Source organism: Trichosurus vulpecula, chromosome 8 (genome assembly GCF_011100635.1).
Source record: "Trichosurus vulpecula isolate mTriVul1 chromosome 8, mTriVul1.pri, whole genome shotgun sequence".
NCBI classification, from domain to species: Eukaryota; Metazoa; Chordata; class Mammalia; order Diprotodontia; family Phalangeridae; genus Trichosurus; species Trichosurus vulpecula.
The window spans coordinates 242166766-242178014 of NC_050580.1; the positions used below are offsets into that span (position 1 = coordinate 242166766).

At 36.7% G+C, this 11249-nt stretch overlaps 1 pseudogene; it reads right to left on the bottom strand.

Annotated features, from left to right (window-relative positions):
* Positions 1-1086: 1086 nt before the first annotated feature.
* Positions 1087-1443, bottom strand: LOC118830173 (annotated as a pseudogene).
* Positions 1444-11249: the final 9806 nt, after the last annotated feature.

Consider the following 11249-nt stretch of genomic DNA (forward strand, 5'->3'; position numbering starts at 1 on the left):
AGGTTATTTTTATTTCAATAGAACATGACATTTGCAGATGACAGAAATCAGATGTCATCAAGGATTTAAATCCCTGGCAATTCAACTAATTCATCAAGAGAAATAATAAATACAGAATGGGGCTAATGTTCATTTAGTGATTCCCAGCTGATCTGCACAGTTTTTAATCAGTTGGATATATGGAATTGCCTATGGCTTTATATTAATATTAACCGCTTTACAAAGTGCCTTGAACTTAGGCATAGAAATGATCAGCATGAAGAGGGACAACATACTTATTATGGACTTAATTTTGGTAAAGATACTCAAGAATTTTGTATTCAAAGAAAATTGGAGAAATACCATTAAAAACTCCACCCAAATAGAAGATAGGAATGTTTTGATTGAGAAATATATTCTCAATTATTTCTATGTAGTAATTATAATTCTTAGTCTCATAATTAACCAAAATTTTCTCAGAATATATCATTTTGAATAATTAAATGTATGCTTGTGGACTGCTTGATTGTCCCCAAAGAGAATAAAGGTATTTCTTAAGCATCAGAAGACAAGGAAAAGTGAGTCGATGTTGAATTACTGAATCCGTTGGATTGTCAAAAGAGTATTTAAGAAAAAAAAATTTCAAAAATTTCAGAAGAGGGAAAAAAGTCATAAAAGAATGGTATAATAAATATAGAAGAGAATTTAGAGCACTTGATGTATTAGGTGGAGAAATGCCTCAATTAGCAGGTTAAAAAATTTGAATTAATAAAGAAGTATCTTCACAAGTAAGACAGAGATAATAACAGTTTGGGAGCACAACAATACTGAAGGAGAGAAAAATCTGAAAGAAAATAAAGCAAATGGAATTAATGATTACCAAGGCCAAAGCACTATTCTGAAAAGTAACATTTTCAGGGGAAAAAACAACTAAGGATTATAAATCCAAACAGATTATCAATGAAGATGACAAATCAAAACCAATTGATTAATTTTTTTTCAAGAAAAAACAGAAAGGTTTCATTCACAAAAGGTAAAACTAGTGGGACCCATCAGCCTTATTGTGCTGAGCTGAGTGTTGGGGTGGGAAAGAAGGCTCTGGCTCCACTATTTGCCAGCAATGAATGGGCTCCTGGGGATCACGATGACTGAATCCTCCCTCAGGAATATCTTGGAAATGTAATGATCTTTGTTCATTGGTTTTGACTTTTTCTTGCCTTTGCCGCTTTTGGGTACCTCAGTCCACATCTCCTTCATGTTCTCCAGGACCATGTTGCAGTGCCTTTCAAAGGCCTTCACTCAGCCCAGAAGTTTCTTGTTGTTGCCACAGTTGATGAGAACCTGGCTGTTGTTCTTTACCAGTTGGATTAGCACAGACAGGGGCCCAGTGTTGAACTCCTCTTCTTCCTGCTTCTGCAGCTCCTCAGGGGTCATTTCACTCTTGGGCTTGTTTAAGAGACTCATGGCAGTGGTGGACCTTTGGTCCTTTGCAGTCCTGCCTTCCTTGCACTACCTCTGTACTCTGCCCCCACTGTCTCTGCTGCCTCCTTAAAATTTAAACCACCATAATTCAACCTATAATACAAAACAAAACAAAACAAAAAACAACCAGAGCTTCCATGTGTAGAAAACAAATCCCCAAATGAGACTGTATTCATATTGTTGAAATCTGGGGTAGACAAGGGAAAAAGAGACTTGCTTCAAATTTTTTAAAAAATGGCTAAATGTAACGGTTTTGATAAACAACAAATTTTGCAAGTGAATAGAAGAAAGACCATTAACTATAAAAGAATGGAAATTGTATTAATTGTAAAATATTCTTCACCCACAACAAATCATAGAATGGAATGAAATAATTTATTCCAATTATTCCAAGTTCCAAAACTGCAAACTACATCTGAAAATGAAATGCATACCTTATAAAACAGATCTTTATTATCATTGAAAAAAATAAACATTCTGCCAAAGAGAGAAAGTTGAGACATTCTTGGTGGGCCTTAGAGTACTTCTTATGTGAACATAATCTTCAACTTTCAAGCATATTTGGAAATATATTAAAAACCTTATCTTAATTCAACTGAAAAATTAGGAAATAATATTTATCTGCTCTAAAATCCCTTTCTAGGTTTTTCTCTGTTTGAATATATGTGAAAGATAAAAAAAAAAAACAAAGACCCAAGAAATGGGTCAATGGTAAAGACCAAGATCAGTTCTTATGCAGTTAATATCTTTGTCTGCCCACTCTTCTTGAAATGATTTGTGCCTTGACTCACTTAAGGGCAGCATCTTCTTTTCCATTTGAGGATATTGATCCCCGGAATTTAGGGATTCCTTGAAGGAAGTAGGCCAAGATATTATAGCAGTTCCAGTTATTTTCATATCTCAATAAATATTGTTCTACAATGTTAATCTCAAGCCATATTTTAACAATATGATTTTTCCCTCGTTCAAAGTTCCTATAAATGTAACTTCAAATAGTACTGGAGTAGAGAAATATAAAAAGGCATAAGAGAATTATGCCAATTCGGACATTTCCCTGTATAGTCTAGAATGATTGGATTTAGAATGAAGGTAAATTAAATATTTTTTGAATATCTTTTCCTAAAATATAGAGATTATTATTTTGTTTTTACTGTTATAATCATTCTCATCTTAGACACATTTCAAACAGAAGAAACACAAGATGGTAAGCATGTGCAACTAATATGGAAAGACTGAGTAATGAACTAATGCTCACATGTTCCATATTTAGAGTTTATGAGAGAGAGAGAGAGAGAGAGAGAGACAGAGAGAGAGAGAGAGAGAGACTATGGGACTAAAAGGGAAGAAATTAGCAGATTATTTACTCAATACTTGAAATTTGAAAGAATTTCATGAAATTATCTTTTTAAAGATTCGTGTAAAACTAGAGCAATCATCAGAAGTTTAAAGTATTTGATGACTTTAAGAAGGCAGGAACCATTGAAATAAGGGCATATAAAAACTGATTTATGGAAATTCTTCAGGAAAACCAAGATTAGCCTTTGGTACTCTGGTGAATACATTTTGGTTTTTTGCAGTTTTTGGTTTATGTTTGTTCCCGCATGTTAAATTATTCAATTAATCTGAGGAGAACACACATATGAACAGGGAGAATAGAGAAATGAAGAGTTAAGGTGAGTAAAACTGGAAAAAAGAGAGTAAACATGGAAACCCAAAACAAACACGAAAGAGAAAGAGGCACAAAGCCAAGTAGAAGGAATGATATGCCACAAATAAGTGGGGGTTAGCTGGACAAAATTGGCCACTAGAACTGTAAGACAGAGGATTATTTTTTGCTTGAGAAGGTAATCTGTCCTAGGGAGACACATGAAATGAATGTAGACTCGGTTGTTGAGAAGGCGACATGGAATTCTTTAAATTAATTGGAAAACAGACTGTTCTGTCCACCAGTAATGCTCTCTCTTGCTTCCATTTAATAGGTGAGTGATGGATGTTAGAATTGGTGTGCCACTTCCATCTTTTGAGACTAGCCTTGTTTTGTTTTACTTAATTAAAAGTTTGAAGTAAATGAATTCTTCACTCACATGTCCTCCCCACAAGCCTATCCCACAAACCCAATGGCCATCTGTGTATGTGTAATGGGGAGTAAAAATTATGCTCTCCTGGGTCTGCTCTAATTAGAGTGAATCTCATGGAGAGGAAACACTATTCCCTGTCTACATACTAGGAAACAGGTTGCTCATTGTTTGCTATTTTGGTATGATACAGCAAGCCCTGGGTGATCCCACAATCCTCCAATTTACGATGATTGCAGGGGGAGAGAAAGATATATCCGAGCTATGTCAGAGAGAACTGACCACTAATCCCAGATTTACCTACTCAGTGGGCCTTGAAGAAAGTGACTCCACTCTCTTAATCTCTCCCTTTCCCTATATCCATCCTTTAAGAACTCTTCAAAATTGTCTTCTGATGCAGTAAGAGAAAGTTAAATTACTTCTTTCTATTAATGACAAACTGCTTTCATAGCAGAACCACTTCATGTTGGATTGGATGAGCTTGAGGTCAAATGTCAATGTGCTATGCTCTTTTGCTTTTGTTTCTTTTTCTGAGAACAGATACCTGAGCAGTGATTCTGACATGGATGTTTTCAGTCTTAGAAGCAACCCTGTGAAATTAAGAGGTTGGGAGTTTCTAGGTCCAGAAATGGTGATGCTACAACTGGTACAGGAGCCTTGGTAATATTTCAATAATTCTTGGGAAAGGCAATTACCAGGTGTGGCAGAGGTTATTTGGGCAGTGAAGAGCTGAGCTTAATATAAAATGCCAAACCTTGCAAAATTCATCATATTTTGATATATAAGTTCCAACCTCCCCAAAATTATTTTATTCTTTATTAATGTATGCTTAGGAGTCTCTAGTTAAGTTGTGTGGGGAGTGGTGCAGTGTGTGTAGGGGAGTTTGTGTATGTAAGAAATGAATCCAGTCCTAGCCTAGATTTACAAAGTTCATTGAGTGCCTTTTTACTTCCTCCCCTTTGCCCCCCCACCTTTATTCATTGGACAAACGTAGGCTTCAAGTAATTTGCCCCAGGACTCCAGGATAAAGGCATAAAGAGCCATAGAATCCAAGAGACAATCCAGATGTTCTCCTTAGAGGCCAGGATCCTTAAGACTGAGTATAGAGTATAGGAGGGTCTCTTAGTAAATGGAGAAGTGGCCCAGCCTTTCTGGGTCTCATAGTATCTCTTATTGTTATATATTGAGACTTATCTATTAAAAAATGAAGCTGAATTGTCATTTCACCTGCAACTTATATCTTCATTATGCAAATAACTCTCTCCAGGTCAATATCTCCTGACAAACCAAGCCAAAGGTAAGATCATCCTCTTGTTTTGGGTCATTTCCAGGAATTGCTAGACTAGTTGCCAGGTGGTCCTCCCAAAAGTTAGTCAGCCCCAAGTGATCTGTGCTCAGGAAAGGAACAAAAACAGGAGAGAAAAGTAGAGCTTTGGGTTCCACTTTCATGCTTGCTTAGGCCAGCATGTGTATATATTGGCTGCCACTGGGATAGACTATATATATTCTCTTGTCCAAATTTCCATGAAGAGGTTGGAAAAATTCTTACATCCTCTTAAGAGATGGGAATATGGGGATAGTGAGAGAGAAGGAGACACAGATAGAGAGAGAGAGAAACAGAGACAGAGATACAGAGAGATGGAGACAGAGAGGTAGAGAGACAGAGACAGCAAGAGACTAAGACATAGAAAGAGAAACTTCCTTTAAGGAATTGATGGAGCCACACCACCTGACTTGGTGGCCAATCCTCTCTGATAGATTTTGATGATGCAGCCCTTCCCGATTTCAGTCATTATATAGTGGGGGACAATAGGGTTTGCTGCATCATCCTAAAGCAAGAAACCCTTTAAAGCAGGTTGTAATCTTTAGGGTAGAGTAAATCTGGAGTGTCATCATGGATCTATCTTCAGGGGTCTAATCACTTGGGCAGTGACTCACAGCGGCAACCTGTGAGGAAGTCATCGACTGTTGCTGCTTATGATAAAAATGATCTGATATTCCTCTTTCTTTTGTTATGGTCTCTCCTTCCTATTCCATTGCCAAAACAAAGAGGATAGGACTTGACTCTCTCTGCACTCATCCCCACATCTACAAAAAATATTTCTCTATCTGTTTTTTGCCCTTTTTTATTCCTTCTCCCATTCATGTCTATTCTATCAGTTCATTTTCCTCTTAATTCACCTGTCTAAAAATGCTAAAGGGCTTAAGTTAGTCTACAGGGAATCATATAGTATGATTTATGGTAAGTCCAAAATAACATTAAAGGTGGTCCTAGGCCCTTAAACTCAATCTGAGTCAATTGTGTTCCAGAGCCATTGATGCTGATTCCTAATTCTACCTTTCCTCATTAGGCAGTTTTCAAACCCCCCCCCCCGCCCAAACTGTTGACAACAGAGATGCTCATACCTAAAGAGTATCTCTATCATCTTGCTAACTAACCCAACTTCTCTTAAGCATAAAACCAACATAGGACAAATGTCTTGTAAGGCCACATAGAGATCTTTCTTCACAGAAAAAAATGCTAGGAGGTTACAAGTTGTCTTTAACATTTCCAAAGGTAATATCTCCACCACCAGCTGATCCTTTGATTCTCTAATCAGGATCATCTGAAACTCTTACAAATCCATGCTGGCAAAACAATGCCCCTATGGCCATTCATTTAAACTGTCTTCTTAGAAGTTATTTTGCAAATACCCCCACCACAGTTTGCTGCAAAAGCTTGGACGATAAATCTATATGCACACATTGTAGTGATCCAGAGTGTACCGTGATCCTGCCTAACACTGAGCACTGACTCATAAATAGACCAAAGTCCATCTGGAGACCCCTGAAATAACAACAAACTATGTCTATAAAGTTGGAACACAGAGCTGCAAATTTACTGTTGGCTTCTACCAGACTTGGGGGTGGGGTGCTAAATTCTGGCAAATTAGCCACATCACATTTGGTCTTAGCTCTGGGAAATGGTGACCCTCTGCAGCTCGGCAGCTGCAAATAGACTTCCTTATGAGCTCTTGCAAACAAGTTGCTTTTGTCTTATTAGCTGCAGGAATTTGATTGCATCTTCTTTTAATAATTGCTGCTATGTATGATACATTATGGAAAAGGAAGATAAATTTCCTTTGTAGTAGTGGTGGAAAAGTCCCTGCTCAATAAATTACGCTACTTGGCTAAAAGACCTTTTTAAAATGCACAGAAGCACATCACAGAAACAGAAAATGGTACTTGGACTGATGGTAATTGAATAATAAGCAGTCCTATATAATTGCATTCATATTACATGTAGTGATGGAGCAAGTGATGGGATTGCCTCTCTCCTGAAATTTTTCCTTCATAATGCTATTAATGATTTATTTAGGAGAAGTTTATCCTTGAAAATATCATGGTAATTGTGTACATTTCCCTTCTAATTGATGAACAATGGCATCTATGTCCAGGAAAAAGCAGACACGCCTGGGCACAGTCCATAAATTAGTATTCATAAAGATGTGGTGGGGGCAGTAGCACTCTGCAGTATTAGCTGTTTCCCAGCATATTTTCTTTCTTTTTTGGGGGGCAGGGCAGTTGGGGTTAAGTGACTTGCCCAAGGTCACACAGCTAGTACATGTGTCAAGCGTCTGAGGCCACATTTGAACTCAGTTCCTCCTGACTCCAGGGCCGGTCCTCTACTCACTGTGCCACCTAGCTGCCCCTCCCAGGCTATTTTTACATGTTGCCTAGGTAGTGGTCATTGAGTTTCCAGTATAAGTCATTCTTTCATCAGTCCAAATCTAAGTATAATAATTAAGACTGGATGACTGATTTGGATGAAGTAAAAAAATAGAATGGCAAAGTTTCTCTGGACTAGAGGCTTCATTAGGAACGAACTAAGTTACTTTTATTTTTATTAAAATGTCTTATTGTTAAAGTATCTGTGCATTTTTGTTTTTGAAGAGTAAGTGGCATTAGGATCTTCCCCTTTTCCTTGATCTTTCCTGATCGAGAAAAGTAGTGGATGATACAAGACGAGAGCCTAAATCACCTAACTCCTTGCCACAGTCCATTGGACCAGTAAGGAAGAAAACTAAGGAAGATAAATATGAGCTTAGCACTAAGTGGAAAGAGCTTTTGAGCTGGGTGGAGCGTGGCATTCAAGAAATATAAGATGCCGGCCTCAAGCATTTTAGAATCTAGTTACGTATATAAGTATATACATATAATAGTATATAATCTAGTTAGTATATAAGATATACCCACAAAGCAATGGGTTTACAATTCATCGACAGACATATCTATTTTCCCCCAATTTATTAATTTATTTATTTTTAGTTTTCAACATTCACCTCCATAAGTTTTAAATTTTCTCCCCCTCCCTCCCCCCTCTCTCTCCAAGATGGCATGCAATCTGATATGGGCTCCACACATGCATTCTTATTAAACACATTTTCACATTAGTTATGTTGCATAGAAGAATTATAACAAATGGGAGAAACCATGAGAAAGAAAATAAAACAAAACAAAATAGAAAATACTCCGCTTTGCTCTTCATTCCAACTCCATAGTTCCCTATGTGGATGTGGATGACACGTTCCATCATAAGTCCTTTGGAAATATTTTAGGTCCTTGCATTGCTGAGATGGGCTAAGTCTGTCAAAATCAGTCCTCGCTCACTATGGCTGTTGCTGATTACAATATTCTCCTGGTTCTGCTCACTTCACTCAGCATCAGTTCATATAAGTCTTTCCAGGTTTTTCAGAAGTCTACCTATTCATCATTTCTTATAGCACAAGAGTATTCCACTAAATTCAGGTACCACAACTTGTTCAGCCATTCCCCAGTTGATGGGCATCCTCTCAATTTCTAGTTCTTGGCCACCAAAAAGAGAGCTGCTATAAATATTTTTGTGCATGTGGTTCCTTTCCCCAATTTTATGATCTCTTTGAGATACAGCCCTAGAAGCAGTATGGATGGGTCAAAGGGAATGCACATTTTTATAGCCCTTCAGGAATAGTTTCAAACTGTTCTCTAGAATGGTTGGATCAGGTCACAGCTCCACCAATGGTGCATTAGTGTTCCAACTTTCCCACATCTCCAACATTTATCATTTTCTAGTTTTGTCATGTTAGCCACTCTGATAGGTGTGATGTGGTACTGTAGAGTCATTTTGGTTTGCATCTCTCTAATCAATAGTAATTTAGAGCATTTTTTCATGTGACCATAGATAGCTTTAATTTCTTCCTCTGAAAACTGCATGTTCATATCATTTGAACATTTATCAATTGGGGAATGACTTGTATTCTTGTAAATTCGACAGTTCTCTATATATTTTATAAATGAGGCTTTTATCGGAGACAGTTGTAAAAATTCTTTCCCAGTTGCATTGGCTTTGTCTGTGAAAAACCTTTTCAATTTAATGTAATCAAAATTATCCATTTTGCATTTCATAATGTTCTCTATCTCTTGTTTGGTCATAATCCCTCCATTCTCTATAAATCTGACAGATAATCTACTCCTTGCTCCCCAATTTGTTTAGAGTCTCAGGCTTTATACTTTGACCATGCACCCATTTTCACTTTCTTCTGGTATACTATGTCAGACATTTGTCTATGCCCAGTTTCTGCCATAATATTTTCCAGTTTTCCCAGAAGTTTTTTTTGTCAAACAATGATTTCTTATCCCAGAAGCTGGGGTCTTTGGGTTTATCAAACAGCAGATTGCCATAATCATTAACTACTGTGTCATGTGTACTTAAACTATTTCACTGATCTACCCCTCTATTTCGTAGCCAATACCAAGTAGTTTTGATGATTGTTGCTTCATAATACAAATTAAGATCTAGTATGGTGGCTAGGCCACCTTCCCTAGCATTTCTTTTCATTAATTCCCTTGATATCCCGGACCTTTTGTTCTTCCAGATGAATTCTGATATTTTTTCTAGCTCTGTAAAATAATTTATTGTTAGTTTGATTGGTGTGGCACTGAATAGATAGGCACATTTCTGGTCAGGTTGCCCTGGCTAAAAAATATTATAAAGCCAAAAAAATTTCTAACATTTCCTGATCATTTTATGATATTTATAGCAACTTTCTTACCATGTTAACTGATCCCTGATATAACATTGTTCTAGCATAACATGATCATCCCAACTTATGGTATTAAAGTGTGGTGTATCTCTCTCTCTACCTATCTATCTTTTTAGTGACAATTATGTAATACAAGTTATATTGTTAAGATAGTTTAAGAAGAAATGATGTGGGAGAGTTATCAAGGAGATTTTACAAAAGGTATAATTAAGCTAGGCTTTATATCCCATAAATGTCCTAAAATCACAACTTTAAGTCACATATGGAGTAGGGGATGATTAATTATTTTTTGAATAGATGAATTTGTGTATATCTAATCTAGCATATCTAATTTGTGTATATCTAATGAAGACAATGCTTGCACAAAGTAGAAATTTAATAAATGCGTATTGACGAGTTAATGACTTATCTCCTATTAGACAAACCTCATTAAAAAAATAAGGAAGATTCTATATTTCTTATACGTGTTTGTACCCTCATAGAACTTTATATATAGTTAAAATGCCCAACAAATCTTAGTTAAATTGAACCAGAAGACTGTAATTAAATAGATCAAAAAAATTACCTTTATATCTAAATAAATTTTATTTTTCTACAGCAATGTAACTTTATTTAACAAAATGTACTATTTAGTCTATATATATTCAAATTCACTTTCTCTACATAGTCTTCCTTGCCTGAGCAAAGCCTACAGTCTATCAGCTTAGCCCCTCAAGATTAGGACAAGTCTGACAGTATTGGGAAACATTTGATTGAACAGAGAACCTGCTTAGAGGTCTTGGAAAGCAGTATCACGAATATGACGCCAGTGACTGAGAACACTTACAATACAGGTAAATGTTTGTAGCCAAATTAAAACTGAATCAAAGCTTAAATGTGTGTCCATTTAAGGCAGCAAAGCAGTCAGATAGAAGGATGGAAATGGAATTTAAGAGTCAGAGTCAAAGTACCAACAATAACTCTGTGAAGCTAGGAAAAAAGGAGAGCAAAGGAAAACTTTGAACTAGTGCAAAGAGACTAGGGCAGATGATTCAGCTAAGTTACATAAGCGTAGCCACAGTGTTTTAAACTAGTGTCTCATAGAAAACCTTCCTAGAAGGGAGGAAAGGAAGGAAGGAAGGAAGGAAGGAAGGAAGGAAGGAAGGAAGGAAGGAAGGAAGGAAGGAAGGAAGGAAAAATGATGGAAGGAGAGAAGGAATTATTGTTTTTACTTATGCCAGGATTGTGCTAAGCATTTTACAAATATCATCTCATTTGATACTTACAACAATCATGGGAGGTAGGTGCTATTATTGTCCCCATTTTATAGTGGAGAAAACTGAGAAAAAAAGAGGTTAAATGAGTTTCCAAGAGCTAGCATATGTCTGAAGTTGTATTTAGATTCTGGTCTTCCTGAATCCTGGTCCTTCTCTCTACACACTCTTCTAAATTAATCAAGTTGGGCACCCCTCTGCAATGGTTTCATCTCAACTTGCCCATGCAGTCCTTGTTATTCTGTTTGTCTCTAGAATCTAGAACTGGAGATAGGTGGAAGTAACAATGAGGCAAATGTAGACTTGATGTGAGAGAGGAAAAACAAACTTCCTAACAAAGTGATTCTATCTAAAAGTAGAATGAATGTCCTTGAGAGGTAGTGGGTTCCTCCTCATTA